The sequence below is a fragment of the Rhea americana genome, unplaced genomic scaffold (genome assembly GCF_003343005.1).
Source record: "Rhea americana isolate MKP2758 unplaced genomic scaffold, rheAme1 scaffold_135, whole genome shotgun sequence".
In the NCBI taxonomy this organism is placed as follows: domain Eukaryota; kingdom Metazoa; phylum Chordata; class Aves; order Rheiformes; family Rheidae; genus Rhea; species Rhea americana.
Window position 1 is genome coordinate 801,137 of NW_028185428.1, and position 7,709 is coordinate 808,845.

Consider the following 7,709-nt stretch of genomic DNA (forward strand, 5'->3'; position numbering starts at 1 on the left):
GAGAAAAGCAGAAGAGCAGCAGGGTGACAAGACTCTGAGGATTACCTGTGTCCTTTTGAGCCACTCAGTCTCTTTACAGGGTGGGTGGCCAGTGTCTTCTTCACCTGTTCTTTATCAATGGAAAYGTTGCTCTGCAAGCTTGGGGACAACAGCCAAGCTGCTGTGTGGGGAAGAGATGGCTAAGGATGTCAGGCTGGAGGAAACTGAGGCAGGAGCAGAGGAGGAATGGGACGTGACAGGTAGTATTGCCATTGGGATGATTTTGGAGGAGGAGGGACAGTCCCCTCTGGTGCGTATCTGACATTGTTTTCTTGGCTCTCATTCCATGACAAATTCCAAGCCAGGCCCAGGGCTGCAATCACAGCTCTGGGGGTAGGCTGCAAACAGTGACAAAGTCCTGAGAGGTGCTCAGTGACCRGCAAGGAGCAGGGTTGCGACTGCTCTTCCCACTTCACAAACACTCCCAGTGATAAGTCAGATTCATCAACTCTCAGAAATTTCAGATCATCAAAGAAATTGAGAAAAAGATTTAAACCTATCTGGGAAGTTCAAATCTGCAGGAAGAGAGCAGCTGTTGGAAACTACAGCCACAAGCTCTTTCACTGCCCTTCCAGTGCCAGAGCTTCACAGGTACACAGGCCCTACTGGGAGCTCTCTCCTTCCATGTCCAGGCTGGACCAAGGCTCCAAGAACAGCATGAACAACACAGGAACATTAGCTTAACTAGTTCATCTGCGAAACGGAAATACTTCAGACAGGCAGCCTTGGCATAACCCTCTTCTCAGTTTATTCTCCTCTAGATCAATACAGAGAGCTTTGTCCTGAAGAAGCTATTGTGCATCCTCTGCATTTTAGCGTGATTGCAAGCCTGCATGGAAAAGCCAGGCCTTGCACCCACAGGGGTGGCCCAGAGAATGCCAGGTTTCTGGGTGACAGCATTAAAAACTCAAACGCTGCCTAAAAAAATTCCAGTTCTGGGCTGGTGGAAAGGCTGCAGTGGACAGGCAGAAAGGGGTCACCATGGCAAAGAGCACTCACCGCTCTGAGTGCATCCATATTCAGTYATTCTGGACCTCTTCTAGAGGGAAGCCCAAGCCGGAGGCTGTAGAAATCACCTCCACTCACTGGACCCAGAGCTGTTTTTCATGCAGGAATACATCAGCTGAACTTTGTTAATTTAGTTTTAGTAACACAGTAATTGCATGTTTGTAAAAAACAACAAATAAAATAAAACCTGAAGTTCCGTAACTGCCCAGGAGTCATGGATAGATTTCCTACTCACCATCCAATCTTTAATTGCTGTTATGCATTGTTGTATTTAGTTTCCTAGAGAGAAGACAATGAAAACCAAAGAGATATTAGATACCTATAAGTGAATTTACATGTAATTGCCTTATTAGCTCAAGATTCCAGGAAAGTTATCGTAGCACACGTCCTCGAGGTACAAGGGATCATGTTGGCTCTGCAGCAGCCTTAAAACCATGTGGCCAYACTGTTTTGAACACAGACAGACTCCTGGAGAACTGAGAGACTTTCTTCTGCTCCTCCTACTGCTGTCCCCATGGACAGGTGTTTGGGGAAGACAGAAATCCATGCAAAGTGCCCATGTGGTTAAAGTGGGCCTTACAGTCTCCTGAGAGGTATTAGTTATTCTCAGGTGAAAACATACCCCAACCATTAGCATGAGGAAGGACTTGCACACGGTTTTGTGTCAGGCTATCCAGGACCAAAGATTTATGTGTATCAGTGGATCCTGCAAAATCTGAAGGGAATCATTCACCTGCACTTGGCCAAAAGGCCTGTTGACTCCCACTTTCATGTAGAGGGACTAGCCCACAGTCTGACCCTGCACTTTTCTGCATGGCAGAGCTCATCCAAGGCACAGCCCCCAGCAAATTCTGCCTCTCCAGAGGAAAAATGCAACTCAAAGGTCTTTAGACAAACAGACAGGGCACATCTGCAAGCCACTGAGATTAGAAAATCATTGATCCCTGAGGAGTGTTAACAGGAGACAGGAGATAAAGGGATCATCCATCTAATTTTGCTACTTGTAGCAGTCAGCTGGTGTTACCACTTGCTGTTCAGAAGATGACTAGTGAAATCTATCACTGAGAAAACTTGTATTCTGTCTTGCTATAAAACTAGCATGCTATTATCTAGGCTTTGTTTAAGCTTTTTCTCTTTTAGCTGAAAATTCTACCTTTGCTGCTGTAGAATGTAAGTAATTGTGCTGATTTGGTGAGGCAGAGGTAAATCCAGCATAGGATGAGCATCAAACAACACTCTTAAATGCATAGGAAAGGAATTTGTGGTTCGTATTTCAGAGTATATTAGCATATTATTTATGAAAGCTTGCCACACTCCTGCTGCTTTTCAATGTGCCTGAGGCCAACGCCACACTGAAGTGCTCGGTGGCCCTGCCATTTCATGTGCATGTCATGGCTTCATCATATGTTTCATTAGTTAATTAGAGGACAGAACAGCAAGCAGGAGTCAAAGAAGCTCCACAGACCATGTGTGAAAATGTCACAAGAGCTCAGAAAACAAAGCCCAAGGTTCTGCCCTTTGTGAAACTCGCACTTTGGGCATCTTGTTCCTGTCATTCAAGATGAACACAGAGTACAAGGCAATATTGTTCCATCGCCAGRACAGCTCTATTAGTGAGAAAAATTACTGCACCACTGCTTAGCACCATGCCTCAGTGCCCCAGTGTGCCCAGGGGGACCTGCCGTCCAAGTGTCACAGCCAGCAGCAGGCCATGGCCCCTTCCTTAAGCCAGGAGCCCCTTCATTGCAGACCAGGGGCAAGGATGAATCTCCCAAGAGGCTCCTATGCCTGCACTTTCAGCTTGTTGCAGTCCCTGGTGTTGCTGTCCTCCTCTCTCCAGTGGTGCACTCCAGCCTTCGAGGGCAATTCCCAGCGCTACATCTTCAGGTGACCTTGCTCGAGCAGGGAGGTTGGACTAGATGATCTCCAGAGGTCCTTTCCAACCTTACTGATTCTATGATTCTCTGCAGCACAGAAGTGGGGTTATGCCGCTCTGGGAAATCTGAGATGCCTGTTGGTCATGTGGTGGATGATGACTGCTGTGTTCCTGCTTTGCCGTGGGTGCTCCCTGCCAGACCAATCACTTCTATTAATTTCATTACCAACCAAATGACATTTCCCTGGCTGTGCGGCGATGCGTTCCCAGCTCTGTGCCAGGRTCAGTTGGGGAAGTAGGGACTCTCAGCCCCACCAGCGCTGAAGGAGGACGTCAGGAGCTCCATGGCCTCTGGCTACTCCATATATTTGCAGAGGAAAAGGTGAGCCACAGGCTGCCGGTGGGCACACAGGCCAGGAAGTGCTAAATTAGCTTCTGCCAGAATCAATTTCAGAAGTGAAGGATTTTTCTGTAGAATTTAGAGGAGCTGGAGGGAAATGGCATTCAAGTAACTCACGCAGCTACTCAGTGGAAAGATATAAAGGGAAACATGTTAAAAAACATGGAGAATTTTTTGTTCTGCATCAGAGGAAAATGAGAGACCAGGTTATTCCTGCAACTCCTAATGGCACATACCAATTACAAAGGTGGAATCAAAACAAGCTGCACTGGGCCACAGCTAAATCACAGGACAAAGACATTATGGTAGAAAGAGGAAGAAATCCAGTCATGCAGCCTGTGGAGCAGCTTTTGTCAGCACAAACTGTGACAGTGGCTGCAGAGAGGTGCCTGAGGTCAAGCTGGGATGGAGCAGAGCAAGAGCATCTCAGAGACCTGTTGACTGCAAAGCAGGTTTGGGCATTGGTAAACCAGGAATTATTTCTCACAGCTTGATTGAAGTTTTAGGTTGCTTTAAAAAGAAACAAAATGCTTTGGATCTGCTTTTTAATCACTTCAGATTCTGTGTCTTTTTCAAGGTGTGTGATATGTGCTGAGAGGGGAGATAGGAAATGGCCAACTCCTTTTGCTCTCTACCTGCCAGCAAGTTACACTCAGGTACTGCTGTTCCTAGACCTGTCMAGAGAGAGCGGCTTTATTGCAAGATACATGTTGTGTTTTTCCCTGTGTTTGGGTTCACTCCAGTGCCCCTCTCCCCCTCCAGTGGAGCAGGGTGCTGAAGAAGGACAGGGTTCTTCAGTGCAGTTTCCTGGCCCAGGACATTTCCTGCTCTCTCTGCATTTCAGAGAACACGTTAGACTACAGCAACACTTGAAATTAATCCCGGAAAGAAATGCAGTGTTATTCCTTCTGCCTTTCAGAGGCCAACGGACAGACCGTTTTCTCATCTTACGTGCATTCAGGTGAGTGACAGTCATCACTCGGTACCTACAGGCCAGGTCAACAGGGTGACTCCCTGGGTCTGCGGCTTCCCAGCTCGGTGAAGGTGGCTCATGGTGACGAGCTGGAGCACCATGCAGAGAGCACCTGGGAAGGATGGGGGCAAGCACATTGAGCATGGAGAGTCTCCTCTCCGAGAGGTGAGTCCAACCCAGAAAGGAGGCTTTAGTCCCTTGCGTTATCAGACATGCCTGTACAATCCATTCCCTGAGTTATCAACCAAACCATACACTGAAATGGGGCAACATTTTTCGAAGAACATGTTTTTTTCAGTCAGAAATGACTTTTACCACAAATGAATTTGAGAGGGAGGTGAAAGCCACAGATTATCAATTTAAAGTCCAGGAAGTCTCGTCCTGATCAGTCATTGTGGTTATGCACTTCCTGCACAGGATCCCTCTGAAGTGCATAAAGACACTCTAAGTGAGAGCAAAAACATTTTCTAGAGTGATATCCAGGCTTGACTTGAAAAAACAGGAGGAGTGGAAATCCTCATTCCTAGGAAACCTGTTCAAATCTTTTTTTATTATTATTAGCATCTTGTTTGTACCTGAATTTATTTTGCTGCATTTTCAGATCCCTAAAGCTTATTATTCCTTCAGCTACTGGCTTAAGCAGCCTTCTACAATCAGAAATCTTTTTCCTGAATAATACGCACATGCCCTGACTGCAGACGCATTTACACTGCCTGCTGCAGTGGGACCTGCACCCTGCAAGCCTGACCTGCGCACACGCAGGGCTCTCCGTTTGGGGGCCACTGCGTCTGGACGCAGGGTACATCCTTGTAATTCCCCGCATAGACCCTTTCTAGGAACAGGGCTGCTGGCTCATTATGCTATAACATGTTTTTCCTTCAAAGCCCCGGGGACTGAACGTAATTCAAGCTTGCCTTACTTGAGTTTCCTGTGACCCTCCATGCTCCGCAACGCTTCGGACCCATTAGTTTAGCTGATCCCAATCATGCTAAGGCGTTAATCCTGTGGGGTTCCCAGGCAGTTGTGTGTGCCATGCAAACCTCCCTGAAGTGCAAAAGAAGCCTCAGCAGGAAGGATTAGGGTTATGCCTTTGTCTGAGACCGACTGTTGTGGCTGCTGCCCCGTTCCTATGGTATTTCTGGAGCCGGAGGGCTCGTTCCATGGGTGGTACTTAGTATTGCTGTTATCAGAGCCACTATCCCTTCCCCAAAGGCTGCTGTCCCCTCGGCCATGCCCTGCGAAGCCTCCTCCAGAGCAGGCAGAACGCAATCACGCGTGCTTGGCAGCGACAGGCACCCGCAGTCTCCTGGTGCAACCCCTGCTACGGCAGCGCCCGTGCAACAACGCATTCGCCTGCACTGGCCCAGGCTCGCAGGTGGCCAGTGAAGCCAGGGGTAAGACCTCCTTTGGAAAACACACAGTGCTCTYTGGAGCTTGCTTTGCCACGTGGCCCGCAATATTGATTTCTAAAACCCCTTTGCTGGTTATTTAGTTTTGAAATTGAGCAGGGTACTTAGGAGCTGGGGACTGCTCTAAATTTTAGGGAGTATATTATAACTAACTAATTTTATGTTCTGCATTGGCTTTTATCTTRGCTTGCTATTAATTTAATAGTAATTCTCTGTGTTTGTCAGTTTTGATTCCTGGGGTACCATATAATTTCATTTGTAAATTGATTTTTGCTTTCTGATACTTCAATAAACCCATTTGGTATAAACACAGCTCTTCATTTCCTTGTGMGGATGTGGAAAACAAACAGAAGCTGAGCACAAAAACAGGCATTTATTCAGCCAAGAAGGAGGCGAGTGTGGGGGCTTCAGGAAGGGGACAGTCAGGCTCAGGGTCTGCCGACAGAGAGCAGCCCTTAATCAAGGTACAGATTAAAGTGCAAACCACCTAACCTACCTCCAGCAGGCTCAGTGGTAGCAGGACCTACTGAACGCAATGCCCTGCTTCTTCACTGCCTGCAGGGTGCCCGCGAAAAGCTTTGGGCTCCATGCAGGTGGCTGCAGCCTGGTGTGTCCCAGCCCTGGCAGCACTCGGTGGGCAAGAGCGGGTGACCGACCTGGGGCCGCGGGAGAGCGAGCCGCAGCAGGAAGCAGGCTGGCCCCTCATCCCTGGGAAGTCACCAGCGCTCCCCGTCCCTTCTCCCTACCGCACGTGTCTTTAGGCTCTGTGCTCATCCTCCCCATCCCCTTCTCGTGGCTCGTTCCTCACCAGCTCTGTATTCAGGAGCACTTGGCAAAGCAGCGGGAGAGGACAGTCATTGCTCATTTTCATTTCTTTCGCAACCAGCGTTTCCTCTTTCTTATCCTGCATGACACCTAGCCTGCAGCGTGGGGCGTTCACTGTTCTCACGTTGCCTGTATTTCTCATTTGGGAAACCTGTTGCAGGTCTGGGCTCAGCCAGATGCTTCTGCGGGTGAATTCAGTGCACAAAYGGCTCTCAAAGGCCTGCAGTAACTACTAATTAAATTAATTTGATAGTTGATGTCCCAGGTCTAGGTGGTGAGTGATTCACAACAGGACTCTTRCTAGCAGTATTGGCTCAGAAATCGTTTCCAGGCTGAGCACCATATGAAATATTGATGAGTATGGAGAGGCGATGTGGCATTTTGAGCCAGCAAAGGGGCTCTGCCAAAAGGCACACCTACAGCCTCTGGTACCAGCTCAGCATATCAACCGAAAAAGGGGGCTGGAGAGTCATAAGACAGACAGGTCAGGCAGCTCCTTCACTGCATCCCTTGGCAAGAAGAGCTGTTGAAGTGCAGATTCACAGTGGTCACTGCTGGGAGTCAGGAAATCCCCAGAAACACTGACCATTTGCTGCACCTGGGAAAAAGAGGCTGTGCCAACACACCACCACCTTCCCGGGAAAGACCAGAAGGAGAAGGACAACAATTTTGGAGGCTTTTAGACTTGCAGATCTTTTCATATATGTGCATTTATCTTTGGTGCTATCTACAAAAAGGAACTGGAAAGGAGAGCATGAACTTTTGCTGACTGGCGTGCTAAGGACGCTGGTGTATGGGATGCAACAYGCAGCCTGCACAAGCAAGGTCTGCAGGCAAAGCAGAGCAGTGTTGCAACCACAGCACTAAGGGCTAGGAGGAAGCGTGCTGACAGCRGTGACAACACGGGTGGAGAGACCTGGGGGAATGCCTGATACGTGAGGACTACGTACAACCACACAGGTGCACAAAGCAAAGCAAAAGCTGCAAAATACCTAACTACAGGTGGAGGAAACCACCTCTAGAAACTGCTTTTTATTTGCTATTTTGATTGACCTCTTTTGTTTCTGACTGTAAAGCAAGTCTTCAAGACTTTACTCAACAATCAGCAAAATGCATAAACATTCTCCTTTTGCTATTTTTTTATTCTATAAACCTATAAACCGGTATAAAGATATGCTT